The sequence below is a fragment of the Macrobrachium nipponense genome, chromosome 47 (genome assembly GCF_015104395.2).
Source record: "Macrobrachium nipponense isolate FS-2020 chromosome 47, ASM1510439v2, whole genome shotgun sequence".
Classification (NCBI taxonomy): Eukaryota; Metazoa; Arthropoda; class Malacostraca; order Decapoda; family Palaemonidae; genus Macrobrachium; species Macrobrachium nipponense.
This window is the reverse complement of record NC_087222.1, coordinates 18,205,723-18,218,149: the sequence shown is the minus strand read 5'-3', so window position 1 is coordinate 18,218,149 and position 12,427 is coordinate 18,205,723. Positions and strand designations below refer to the sequence as shown.

The following is a 12,427-nucleotide window of genomic DNA, read 5'->3' as shown; positions in this document are numbered from 1 at the left end:
CAATAAAATCTCCAGGAATGTTTAAAGTTTTAATGTTATATTTTTACGAATACTTAATTCTATATGAATTAATTAAAGGTAGTAGATCGTATATTGATTGACTTCTTATATATGATTCAGTGTTTTTCTTTCTTTGAACTTTTCGTCAAGTTTGCAGACTTTGTTTGACCAAACTCAGGATTTAGGGAAAACACCTGAGATTTCCTACTTTCATTGCAAAATCTCTTGTGGCCTCTCCCTACCTTACCTCTCATCACCTCATCTCCTGTGACCTCACCGTGCCTCTCCTCACCTTACCTCACTCCTGTGACCTCACCCTGTTTTACCTCCCATTACCTCACCTTCCATTATCTTACCTTACCTCACTTTACCTCACCTCATCTTACCTCACCTCCCATTACCTCTCCTCACCTTACATTGCCTCACATTATCTCACCATACCTCTCCTCACTTTTCCTCACCTCACTTCTCATTACCTCTCCTCACCTTACATTGCCTCCCATTATCTCCCTACCTCTCCTCACCTTACCTCACCTCATAACATCAACGCTGGCACTCTCAGTCCAAAGAAAACTCCAAGAATAAAGACAAAGGATCAGCATCCTACGAATAAGTTAAAGTTAAGTATATCTTAGTTTTACCAGACCACTGAGCTGATTTACAGCTCTCCTAGGGCTGGCCAGAAGGATTAGATATTTTCCACGTGGCTAGGAACCAATTGGTCACCTAGCAACGGGACCTACAGCTTATTGTGGAATCCGAACCACATTATATCGAGAAATGAATTTCTATCACCAGAAATAAATTCCTCCGATTCTGCGTTTGCAGAGCCGGGAATTGAACTTCGGACCACTGGATTGGCAGCCGAGCTCGAAAACTACTCGTCCAGCGATGAACTAGCATCCTACAAGCAAATAGGAAACTTTCGAGCACATAGGAAACTTCTTTATGCACACTGACCACATCCTCCTAAAAGCCAGTCAGAGAGTCCTAGTCTGAATGACTTCCACAATATTATTCAGTCACCAAGATCAACCCAACCAATTATTCCATCTCTGATCAATAAAACACCAAAATAAATTCACGTAGAATTCAACTCTTTTTACCTGTTGTTCTACAGAAACTTTATGACTGAGATTGCAATGAAACATCTCTAACCTACGACCTACAAGTAAACTGCTGAAAAAAAGTACCTACTACATATCTCGAGGAGCCAGTTTTCATAACTGGTATCATTCTCCAGTTTTGGTTGCCAATTTCTGCATTTCTCACAATCAACTCTCTTGGTCACACCTACTCAAGCTATAGACATTCAAATAGATGGGCATTTATATTACAAATGATGATGGCATTATTGGTAATGACATCACATATTACTACATTCATCTTAAAAATAATAATAAAACTCCTACTAACTAGACTGCAAATATTAAAATTTTATTATTTAATGATTGGCCATTAGTATTACTGTTATCATAATTTATATTTATATCTGGATTGTATTTTGCATAGTTACCAGGATATGGTGGACACAACTAGAGTTGCCACTTTACATCAACCAAAAAAGATTCTGTTCTTTGTTATAAACAGAATCCAGGGATTGAATCCGAAACGTTCTAGCCTCAAACACACTCAGCTGTTTTTCTGGGCTCTATGAGAGCACCAACATCATTTTGGCTTTTATAAAGCAGCCTCATCAGTGGGGACTGTTTCAGATGCTACATAGCTTGAGGTTACTGATTCAGACGTTAAACAGACCCAAAACCTTTACATTATAGTTAAGGAAAATAATGAAATAGTACACTTTAAATAAATCATGTATGCCTGTTTACATAATACTGGAGAGAATAATAATTTCACAACAGTATATTTCAATCATATCACCCAAAAATGCTGACATGCCAAGTAATTTACACAAAAACTTTTTCACTTTCATGTTGCATACTCTATTTACATGAGTATACTTACCTAATTCCATTATAAAAATCTACATGAAACAATTACCTTACCATATTCATTTTATTGAACATTTAATATAAATAAGATAAATGACCTTACCTAGTTTATTTAATAAGTAAACTTTAATATAAGTAAAATACTGCAGAACATTTACATTAAACATCTCTTAAAATTATATTAAGCAACCTATGAAATACATGAAAATATAATAATGAAAAATACTACAAGTGTTATTACAAATACATAAGAATTCACTGAAAAAAACAAACATTCTCCATAATCGAGACACTTACTTTGAAGTATTTGGAAAAAACCAATTATGCCTTGAATTGGCTACTCATTCAGAGTTTATAAGAGATCACTTCAAAATAAAATTTACCAATGAGACAAGAAATGAACTCTCCTAATAGGGAGCAAAAACTGGATCACGGTGAAGTCAGAGAAGTTGGACAACTAAGCAGAAAGAAGCCAAGGGGATTTATTCAAGAATATACAGAAAGCATTGCACACTAGGTCTTGGAAGGGATCATGACAAGAGACCTTAGAACCCATGAGAGACCAAACCTTGGGGAGCTAAGAAGAGTTTCAACTCGGTTGAAACTAGTGAATGACAACATGCAAAAGGCAGCAGCATCAGAAGTGTGACATTGGGAAAGGGATTTAAAGAGAGACACAGAGTTAGAATCAGGACACACAAAGAACAATGGAAAAGGAGTCTGCCTTCGAGTTGGGCGGACGACAGGTAGGGGAGATGACAGGCATTTCTTGAGGGAGAAGGGAGGCTAAAAAGCAGGTGAAATGTGCTATGAAGAGGAGTTGGAAGGAATGGAATCAGAACCTCAAAAGCAGATGTCAGAGTGGGTATATTCAGGAGAAAAAGTAGCCGAGGAATGTTGGAAATTACACATATAAAGAATGAAAATGGAGAAATAAATGATGATACAACACCAGTGATACTAGAATGACTGAAGGACAATTTCGAAAATATTCTGAATGAAGAGAATGAAAACAAAGTAGAGGATGCTGGCAGGACAGATGAAGCAATAGTGAAGAGGTGAAATGGGTCTTTGGAGAATAACAAGCAATATTCTGGCTGACGTAAATATATGCAAACCTGACATTGGAAGGTACAGGACCTGAAGTGTGAGAACAGAGCTTCATAACTTTAATACCCTTATTGTTCCAAACCAAGCTGCAACCTTATTATGGAGAAGCAGACTGCTACAAGTCCAAGGGCTCCAACTAAGAAAGTAGCCCAATACGACCAAAAGAGAAATAGAGAAGTTTAAGGGCAATGAAATAAGACTCATGATAATTAGGAATTAAATAGTCATAAATAAGCTTTTAAGGCTTGTATACAGAAGTTACAAATATCATCTACAGAATTACTGCATAAAGTGGTCAGCGGCAACTTTTTGGAAACATAACTTTAATGCTTTTGATATTAGATTATTTAAAGCTAGATTCAGTCAAAATAATATAGATTAAATTTATCATATACCAAAAGTTCTAACCATTCAACAAAAGAGGCTGTCTTGACGATGAGGCAATTACGAACAGGAAAACTGCCATGAAAAGTGGAGGAGGAGGAGGAGGAGGAGACTATACCAAATACTCGGGAATCTTGCGAATCCACATGGCATAGTATCAAGTCACAAACATTTGGAAGGGTAGTACTGCAAAGGCAGAGGGAACTATATACAGCGTGAAAAGTAGACTCAGAGGAAGAAGTTGGAGATAAATATTCAAAAGATAAAAGAGGACTGAAAAGAAGCAAAGGTTAAAGTAATAGTTGGTATTAGAAGGTACCTTAGATAACAAAATATATATGGAATAAGATTCTTTCAATACTTCAAATGCATAATGAGACCAAAAATTAAAAGGAAAAATACAGAAAACTTTTTCAGGCTGAAAATAAAACTAAATGTAAGAAATCAGTCGGCACAACCAGTCCTTTACTTAGGTAATATAATGTGGTTGGCTATTAATCTGAAAGCTATTGCACAATATAGTATATATGTACATTTATGATCAACCTGAACCACAATAGCCATTCGAACATTTTCTCGTTTCAAAAAAGGCACTTTGTACACTCACATTTCCTCCTATACAACACCACATATAACTGTACTAATGATAAAAATAATAATAATAATAATAATAATAATAATAATAATAATAATAATAATAAACTATTCAGCATAACCACTTACAATGATAGTTAGGAATACAAATAAATAAAAATTATATATACACACACACACACACACACACACTATATATATATATATATATATATATATATATATATAATTATGCATGGCAATACTGTAACTAAACACAAAATCAAGTCACCTTTAGAAAACCTCAATACAACATTGAGGGTATTTAAATCATTAAAACAATTGAATCAATCAAAAACTGCAACACAATATCATTCTATATAAGTTTACAATTAAATATCTGCACAAGCATACAAGTGTACATAAATAACTGCAAGTATACTTACCCACATACATCATCATTGCAAAATATAAACATTCTTCTTTAGTGAAGATAACTATGATTGCTATATGTAGCTTCCTCACATCTGCTTTTCAAAGATTCTGCCGAAATCAGATGTGTCTCACAAAACATTTCGCCAAAGCAGGCAATGAGGATAATATATAACATTTTTCAAAGAAAACGGATTAAGTAAACTATCTGCAACTGACACCTTCCTGCCTCATGATCAACAATTGTAAGCCTAAAAGTTGGTTTGGCACAGTCTACACAACACAACTTGAAATTAGAATACTCAGAGAATATTTCTCTTCCCAATACACCATGCAACCATTTAAAGGCATGGTACCATGGTCAAAATAAGTAAATTGTAAATGAAATGTGAGTTTCATAAGCATTGCTTTACCACAGAAACTACACTTGTATGATGCACTCCGACAGAACCATATAATTAAGTGAAAGCTATTGTGAAATAACTAGAACATGACCTGCATCAAAGGGGATAAAGAAACAAAACTCCTTGGAGAAGAAATACTCTTGAATATGACCTTTGATCTTGATAAAAAAAAAAAAAAAAGGATAACGACACCAACATTGTGCAAAAGATCTCACCACCTAAAATTCTGGAATATCTCTGCTTACCCTAAAAGAGTGGCTAAGATTCCAAAAGTTCTCCTGTTAAGCTGAAGACTCTACTCACGCTGAAGTTATCATTTAGACCTCAGCCTCTTATGATTGCAAAACGTAAACTTTGGCATCATTCTGAAAAATAAACAAAACGTTGGCTTTGTTCAACACCCTCTTTTTAGAAGACTGTAATCAGAATCTCAGCACTCCTTAGGGACAAAAGTGGAATGGAATAGTATAAAGTTCAGGCCACAGGCCAAGAGCTTGGATCTATGACGGGGTCATTCAGGGATGAAAAGGAAATTGAGAGCAAAAAGGTTTTAAAGGGGTAACAGGAGGAAAGCCTCACAGTTACACTGTGAAACCATAATTCTTAGGAAAGGGTGAAAAGCAAGTTCCAAGAAAGATAGTTTGAATAGAGGTACAATAAAAGGAATCAAAGGGGTTGCAGCTAGAGACTAAAGGGATGCTGCAAAGAACCTTAAGTAATGCCTATAGTGCACTGTGTGAGGTGCACTGACAGTACTAACCCCCTGCAGGGCTCAGAAACAAAAGGGAAATGTCTGGAATAGAGCAATAAATGAGGAGGAATGATGAAAACAGATAGTCTTAAGATCATGAAAACTGGAAAGGCTCCTCCATGACTATCAGGAATAGTAATGTGTCATTTCCTAAAGCCACCTTCAGAATGGTGCTGGAAGCTAATCATCGAATACACACAGTCCACGGGTTACATCAGGTTCGGGTTAAGTCGTTCCAGACTTAAGGCGCTTGCCTCGTGGTGCTGTTAACCTGCCTTACAGTGCTGTAACTTGTACTTACAGTGCTGTTGCTATTTATTCCCATTATAATTATGATGATTCGGGTTAAGGCGATTTTCGGCTTACAGCGCCCTTCCGGGAACGGAACTCCTGCCGTAACCCGGGGACTGCCTGTATATGATAAAAAAAAAAAAATATTCAGGAAATATCAAACAACAGTGGTAGAAGAATATTATATACCACACAACAATAAAACAAGTATGAAAATGGTATGAAGGAATGAAATCATTAAGACATGCTGTGAAAGTATTGGAGACATTGCAATTAAAAAAAACGTCTGCAACAACTGTCAAAATCAACAGTTGGCACTTGCAGTTTCATGCCAGGGAGACCCATAACAGAGGCAGCAGTCTCTGTACTAAACAAGCTACAGGAGAAGTCCTATGCAAAAAAGGAGGTTATCACAACTACATGGGTATTAAAATTGCATTTGACACAGTATCAAAAGAAGCAAGTAGGCACAGAATTTTACAGGAAAGACAGTAATGTTTCAAATAAATGCAAAAAGGGAGGCTCCAGAAATAAGGAATAGAAGAATAGATAAGAGAATCGAAACCAAAGTGAATCCAGGCTTCTGGTGACAGAAGGAAAAAAAGCAAAGCCAAGGAAGAGGAATGTGTCTATGCAGATGCAACAGAAGAGGAAAAGATATAAAACAACACTACGAATAGAATGGAACAGATGGTGACGCAGGAATTGCAAAGGAATGTACAATACTATGAGAGAGATGATGGAGATGGTATATTATTATTATTTTCTTGAACCAGACCACTCTTATAGGTCTGGCCTGAGTAGGAGCAAACTGTTGTAACTGAACAGAAGGCCTTGGAGGAGGTAGAACATTTCCATTTCCTTGGCAACATCCTGGATGAAGTGGAGTAAGAACAAGCGACTAATGACAGGTAACTGTTTTCTCCCTTTTGGCTTTTGGAAAAAAAAGGAAACCTGCGATGCACGTAAAGGGCAGCATATACTATTCAACATGACAGGTAAAGAAGGACACTTGCAAAGAATACAGAGCAGATTTGGGAGAGACAACTAAAAAATGCTCAGGTTCACTGACTGGAGTATGCTGGGAAGATCAGATCATATAAGAACTGAAAATAGGCAGAAATGGCGTGCATATGCGTTTCAAACAGGAAAGAAGTTAGTCAGAAAAGTTGCAGATATGGAAGGAAAGAAAACAATTTAAAAATACTATGACACCGGGACATAGATGAAAGCAAAAATTCTCGGTGAAAGTGCACAAGACACTGCAAAACAATTTCACAACTACTGCAAACAAAAAACTCAAATAAGAATACTGATAATGATGATAATATGAGTGAAAGGTCAGCACACTGAGGCAAATTTTTGGGAATTACGTAGCTATGTCAAGTGCAGCAGAACGACTTACTAACTACCAATCACTTGAAATATGATCATTATGAGAGGAAAGTAGATGATTATGCGGCTATCAAATCCCATGCAACTACTGACCCTCACAATGAGATGTTAATGGATCAGAAGGAACGTTTTTGGGTAAAATATGGCATGATATTCAGTGGCTTCTCTTAAACTAGGACTAATGGCAGGAGCTACTTTGGTATCAACACTTGACTTCTATATACAATATCCAGATAGGAAGGCTGATGTAAACTACATAAGGCTCAAAGTCCTGCCTTCAAGAAATACTGCTTCCATTTCATCATATCCAGCACCCACTCTCTACTTCTGTCAACAATAAACCAAGAAATACAAACCAAAAACAAATTTCATCTTAGCTTGTAGTTAAAAAGAAAAGTAAGTTAAATAAAGAAGGCAGAATTAATACATTTATTTACTCCAACATGAAGCTTTTACCTCATCAAATAGTCAAGTTATTCCTGACCATAACGAAATCATTAAGTTCCTACAAGAGTCAGGTACTTAAACAAGGTGGCAGTACTGTACATCTAGCTGCTCTCAGGATCTGAAGTATAAATAAAGTTCTATATGATACCAAAACAAATATTTTTATATAAAAACCTACAGCAGACTAACCAGAACACACAGGTAGGGTGAGTTGAAGGACTGCTATCCTTTAAGAGTGTAACCGCTCGTTATACCGTCACCAGAATAGACTATTCAATTTTCTCTAAGTATCCATATATCACTGATATAAGCCCACAATAAGGTGGAATCATACCACAAACTCAGTTTTCAAAGTGCAAGGATGAATTCAAGGGAGGAAAAACAAGTACAATGAAAAACCATAAATTTAATACATAAATAACCAGACAGAAAATACACCTGAACATCTTTGAGTACAGGAAATAAATGAACTACTGTCACACTTAATAATAATTCAAAACACGTATACAAAATTAAGATAGCCTAACCAACACACTCAAACCAAAATAAGGGGGCCCAGAAAGGAGGAGGAAATCGAAAAGAAAGAATATCCTGACGATTTACAGGCTAATTCTTATGTAAACCAAACTTGTTACTAAAAAACTCCGTTATCACTAATGCTTATTATTCTCTTTAAAGAATACGGAATCCTCCACGTCTGGAGGCGTAGTACCACAGGTGGTTATTAAACTCGGGGTCCAGTCGAGCAGCCACGACAGAATCACAGCCGTGATCAATGAAAAAGGTATCAAAAAACTTACCATGGGATAGCGAGATCCCCCTGGCTTTATAACTGAAACAGAGGTGGTGCGGTGAATATCAATTAAGTCCAGATAGTTTATCTAAAGAGATCTTCCAATTTGAAGATGGCGGATATTAAAAAATCCCAGGGTCCGCAAATGGGCAAATCAGGGCAACAGCGGCTGCAAACCACCAAGAAGCAAGAGATGGCAAAGAAGTTAACCTCCCCCACTTATTCACAGGGGAGGGACCACACACACAACCTCCTTAAAGACAAACAGGAACGTAAATAACAAGCAAACAATTGTTATACTCGATAGGAGGTAAAACTAGTTTTAACAAATATGTATATATATATATATATATATATATATATATACATATATATATATATATATATATATATATAATAATATATAAATTTAATTTGATAATTTATTTAACGAAAAAGGATCACATACTGACACCTCCATACCAGGAGAAAAATTTTTTTTTACATATATATTCCAAATTGTACCTTATGCATTATTCACACAATCAATCAAGTAAATATTAATACTAAATATGACATTTACAAAACCTGAAATAAAAACTAAGTAAAGCAAAAACATACATCACAACATGCACAAAATGAGGACTCAAAAAGGGAAGGGGGGGAGGCTAAAATAATGAAAGATGCGGGATGATGCAAAAATTCCAAAGTACTCAAGTACCAACACTTGACCAAAGTTCGAAAGTTTTTACATTAAAACCTTTCAGATCACCACCATTGCACATGGCAATCAACAATGAGCTACACATTGCTCATATGCCCAACAAATCCGGTATTCTGAGGTTGCAGACTGCCACACTTATTCACATTCTGCACTGTCTTATAACCAGTGACTCTTTGCACTCACTGTCACTACGAGTGTCCCAAATCAACCATTGTTTTCATAATAATTAGTGTATCTGTCCACTTAACACAAGTAAATGTCCACTTCAAAGTGGAAATACAGTACATGCACATATAACTCGATACAGAGAAAACCTACATGGGTCTCCCCTGCGCAACTCTAACACACAAAATTTTGTGAAGCGTAAGCAAGCCTGATAAGAACCGAATCACCGTATTAGCGAGTGTAAATCACCCCATGTGATACTTGAATTACAAGTCGTCACCTTTCATCGTATTGCACCCAAGGGAGAGGTCCTACCTACAGTGGCATCAAAGCATACTATCAATACGATACCTTTATCCTAAAACCTTAGTATTGGTTTTAGTAACGAGGCCTATCACACCATCAACCTTCAAAAAACTTACTCTAATAATAAACCTTACGTAAGTAATCGATATTATTTACTTTCACCTTTACTTAATACTAAAATCTTCACGTCTCATAATGTAAACCACTAGAATGATTCCTGTAAAATAAATTATAATCAATACACATTAAATGTTAAATTCTTTCCAATACAAACCTAACTACTCACACCTACAGCACACACACATCAATTGGGACAATACGGATACTCCCTTTATGATTGCAAAGCCCTCAGCAAGTATATTTATTCTATGCTGCGTGAAAGAATATCAGCCACAACGTTATCCTTTCCTGGAATATGAGTAAACTCCAGATTCCATTCTTGAAGCATGAGGCTGCATCGCATTAGCCTCTGATTCTTATTTTTATACCTGCTGACAAAAGTTAGAGGGTTATGATCAGTCAATTTTTATAGGCGTACCTGTTGATGATAGATAAACAGAAAAATGATTAATTGCTAGGATCAAGGCGAGTGTCTCCTCAACGGTTGAATATTTCCGCTGGGCAGACGTTAACTTTTTAGAGAAGAAGGCAACTGGATGAGACATGCCTTGTTCGTCAGCCTGTAAAAGGACTGAACCAACACCCAGATTACTGGCATCCGTAGCAAGAGCAAAAGGGACATCGAAATCCGGAGCTCTCAAAATAGGGAAACTAACAAGAACCTGTTTCAACTTCTCTAAAGCATTTTGAGTGTCAGAGGACCAAACAAATTTCACTTCCTTCTTCAAGAGACGGGTTAGAGGTTCAGCAATGTCCGAAAAGTTCTTGACAAAACGCCTGTAATAACCTACTAAGCCAAGAAACTTACGGACATCCCTACAACATTTAGGAACACCTATTTTCTTTATCGATTCAATATTGGCCTGTTTTGAAATTACCTGGCCACCACCAACCTCGTGGCCTAAATACATGACTTTCGCTTTAGCAAACTCACTCTTTTTCAAATTCACTACCAAACCTGCTTTTTTTCAGCAATTCAAACAAAGCCTTAATTCTCTTCAGATGAGTCTTCCAATCATCATTATAGATAAAAATATTGTCTATGTATACCACACAACCTTCTAAACCGTACACCAAACTATTCATTAATCTTTGGAAGGTGGCTGCCGCATTCTTCACCCAAACGGCATCACTTTACACTGATAGAGAAGAAGAAGGAAGGGCATCGTCAAAAGATCCCGTGGTTACATTCGCTCTGTACTTTAGCCTTTATTTTTTGGTGATGTAATGTACTCAAGCACTGATAACAATGCATGGAGCATCGTGAAGGTGAGTGTGAGTACACAGACTTAATTGGAAAACGTTTATAAGTACAGGAATATGTGCCAAATAGAGACTTAAAATAGACGGGGGTACTTGGAAACGTTTGTTTTTTATACCCCCCCAAGGCGTTTGCCTTGGGGAAGGTCCGTTTTTTATGATAAAAGTTTACCCGTTCTCTTTGTTGTTTTATGAGATACAGTACGTAAAACAACATGGATTCGTTTCCAAGCTTTTTGGAGGAGAAAGGACTCCATTGGTTTAACACAATTCCTGGGAGGTATATGTCCATCGAAAATGTATGTATTGTTGTTTATTCAGAGAATTGAAACTTGATATTTTGCTGACATCTTGGGTGTACAGAATGTGAGCAGGAATAAAGTAGTAGTTAAGTTCAGCTCAGAGAACAAATTCTTGGAAATAGTAAGACAATTTGAGGATAACCAGATCAAGATAAGTGAGGTAGATAGCGTGAAAGTTGTGAATATAAGTACCTCGTATACATATATATCGATAAGGAATGCATCCTTTGAATTGTCTGATGAATTGATAATAAACATTATGAGCAGGTATGGAAAAGTGGATTCAATAAGAAGCAACAGATTCAGTAAGTTTTTCTTAATAGTGAAAGAACATTGAGGGACAAGAGGTAAATGATAGCCAAAGAGGAATTGATATTAGTGAAGATGAAACCGATGTATACACAAATAGTGCAGCTGACAAAGGTCCGAGAGGAAATACTCAGGAAAACCAAGAAGGAAAAAAAATAAATAAGGAAGAAGGATTAGAGGAGGGGAATGAAGATTATCGAATGAGTGAAGACAGTGGCGACGAGATATGTGCTCCTTTGCAGTTTTCTCCTGATGAAATTGTGCAAGTAGAAACAGAAGGAGAAGATGTGCACAAGGAAGAAATTATAAACGGAAGAAAGGTGGAATACGAAGACAACATGCAAATCGTAACCGAAGAAATAGTCAACAGTGAAGAAGACGAGCAACTTTATAAAGAAGGAAAGGGTGAAGGTGAATATGGTATGGATGTTGAGTCTATGAGGAATATTCCTGAGGAAACCTTAATAGGGAGTGGAAAGAGAGGCAACAATACAACTAAAGAAAAGGGTAATTAATAATAGAACGGAGATCAAAAGTCAAAATACCAGTACGACAAAAAATGGGCAAGCAACTGTTAACGACGCAGTTCATGGTGTAAAAAAAATTACCATAAAAAGGACAAATGGACAGAAAAACTTAAAAGTATTGAATAATAGCGAGGGGGGAATGTTCCGTTTTTTCTGGAGTTGTCAAACCCCTTAAATGAAAGCCAGGATATGGTTGTTGA

At 36.5% G+C, this 12,427-nt stretch overlaps 1 pseudogene; it reads left to right on the top strand.

Moving 5' to 3' along the window:
* LOC135204552 (uncharacterized) overlaps window positions 1-12,215 on the top strand; it is a 72,302-nt pseudogene extending 60,087 nt beyond the window's left edge.
* The last annotated feature ends 212 nt before the right edge of the window (window positions 12,216-12,427 follow it).